This window comes from Dermacentor andersoni, chromosome 7 (genome assembly GCF_023375885.2).
Source record: "Dermacentor andersoni chromosome 7, qqDerAnde1_hic_scaffold, whole genome shotgun sequence".
NCBI classification, from domain to species: Eukaryota; Metazoa; Arthropoda; class Arachnida; order Ixodida; family Ixodidae; genus Dermacentor; species Dermacentor andersoni.
Window position 1 is genome coordinate 143151780 of NC_092820.1, and position 2823 is coordinate 143154602.

The following is a 2823-nucleotide window of genomic DNA, read 5'->3' on the forward strand; positions in this document are numbered from 1 at the left end:
ACAGGCACCTACGCATGCCCGGCCTTCCTGCACAAAATCTTTCCGGACGTGCACCCTCACAATGCGTGTCACTACTGTAAGGATATAGCTAGCCTTGATCACATGCTCTGGGCTTGCCCCCTGGTGCCAGGACCACCAAGGAAGAGTGGGACCGAGCTCCACACAGCTCGGACCTTGAAGCACAGCTCTGGGCTGTCCATCGGGCCCGCGACGCGGTGGAGGGGCATGGCCTCTCTGTCTCGACGCGGGAGTGGCCCACTGCGCGCTAATCGCACGTACCGACGGACGTCAAGAAATTTATTCATCCATCCATCATCAAAGCAGTTGTCAGAAAACATTCTGCAGGGAACAGCTAAAACACTATGCATTTCTCATTATAGTGATATTATGTGTGCGTGAGTTTAATAAAGAGATAATTGCAGGTGTGTGTATGGCAAATTCAGATGCTAACTTCACCAAAGTCATAAAAGCACACAGCACTCTACTTAAAAGGAATCTGAGCATTTGGCCACTGTTGTGTCACTAATGTGCACTGTCGTAGCCGTCTTCATTACCAAGCAGAAATATACCCAACAAACTATTTTTCGGACATGCATGAGAATTCGGGTATCCTTGCAACACTGCCACGTACTTCACAGAGGCAATTAATTATAAGCACAGCTGAAATTTCGGATGCTGAAATGCTTTGCCTTCAAAATGCGGAAGGCACAACCATTGTAGAAAGTGTTGTATAATGCCGGTTTTCAAGCGTCAACTTTGCTGCAATATAGCTTGCTACGGGAAGAGGCTTATGCAATGTATCGTGGTGGAGCATACCAGCAGTGAAAAGGGGCCATTGTAAGATGGCATGATTTGCATTTTTTTATTTACACACACACATACTCTCTTCTGTTACAGCACAAGCGCCAAGAAGCCTGATAAGTGTTGTGGTTGGTCTACAAAATTAAGAAAAATTAAATTATGGGGTCTTACGTGCCAAAACCACTTTCTGATTATGAGGCATGCCGTAGTGTGGGACTCCGGAAATTTCTACCAACTGGGGTTTTTTAACGTGCACCTACAGTAAATTTAAGTGCACAGGTGTTTTCGCCTTTTGCCCCCATTGAAATGCGGCAGCTCTGGCCGAGATTCGATCCTGCGACCTCGTGCTTAGCAGCCCAACACCACAGCCACTAAGCAACTAGGGCGGGTACAAATTAAGTTCCTTGCCTACCCAAACAAAAATGTTTGCAACATGATGTGCGTGGTATACCGTCCTTGGGAAGGCAAGCTTAATTGGTTGCTGTTGGCTTTGTGTCTTGCTTCACTCTTGAGCAGCGCTTACTGACTGCACAGTAATAATAAGCTCCACCAAATGGCTAGATTACTTCTGCACTACTCCAAGTGTTCCAAGAAGACTTTTGGAACATGAAGTAGAAAAAAAATTTCTGCTCCTAAACTGCTCCAGAATGTCAACTTTGTGCTTGAAACCCTAAACTGTCTTGACCACCACTGAGGGGTTGATCTTGAACATCACTTATATACTTAAGATAAAATCTTGAGTAACACTTACTGGTTGTCTAAACATTTTGAAATGGTTTCACAGGTTCTAATTTAACACTTATATGCACTTTTTAAAACAACAGTGAATAACGATTTCGGTAACATATTTCAGTATTCTACAGTTGATTTGGAGGATTATGCGCCATCACTGGTCTGCAATTATGGAAGTTTAGAGATAAAATGGGGGCAATAATGCCTACGTTTTACACATTGTCATTGTACAGAACACAACCTATGCAACTTGCTATAAAACTGATTTATATAGTATTTGAAATTACCATAAGAGTATGTAAACAGCTGGGGTTTCATAGTTCTAGGTTCTTGTTATGTTTTAAACTAGCACCTCCCTTTAAATGGCAGTAAAAGGCATGCATTAATTTTTTTGGGGGGGCTGCCTGATTTTCTAAATGTTTTGTTTTTGCAGTCCTCAGGGAACCACCCACCGCCACCAAGAAAAAGCACTTTTGACTGTAGCAGTAATCAGTGATTCGCCTAATTGGCAAACAGTTCAGGATGCCAAACAGCCTCGAGACAGCTGTACCTCTGACAGAAGGCACTAATACACAGTGCAATGCACTGTTTCTGCACTCTAGACTGGGATTCTCATCCCGTACCTTGGGTCAAAGGAACGACAATCACAAGGGCATTTATTGCACCTTTCATAGATCAATGCCTGCTAGCCGAGTTGCTATCCACAAAACATGCCGATGGGCGTGCGACAAATCGCGGAAGTCCGACTCACCGCGACCGGATAGCGAGCGAATATGTTCGCCCCTTGCTGGATCCCAATGCCTGGTCGTTCACGCGTACGGTCACGCGAACTCTTTCGCACAAGGCCTCACGAGACGATCTCGCAGAAGCATGGATCGGCGCACGGGCGGCACGTCCGTGCTGCTTGCCATCCCGAACCAAAGAGGAAACATGTTCTCCCTTGCGCCCCCAAGTAACCCTGCCATGAGGCGGCGTTAGCAGCGCCACACTCGCGCCATCTCTCGCGTGGCCTGCGGCGAAGCCGCAATGCAGGAGACGGAAGCTATGCGGGAAAAACAACATATCAGGGGACGTGTGACAGTCGCGCATCCCCACAAGACAAATGTGATAAGAGCTGTATTATGTGACCTATTATAACTCCGTGGTGACAATACAGACAGGATATGCAGGGCATATAGCGATGAGGACAGTAGCAATGGAATGATATCACCAGTGTACAGAGCGCTGAATTCATTCTTGCTCCGTTACTGATAATTGAGAACTCTATCAAATGAAAAATTAAGAGAAATA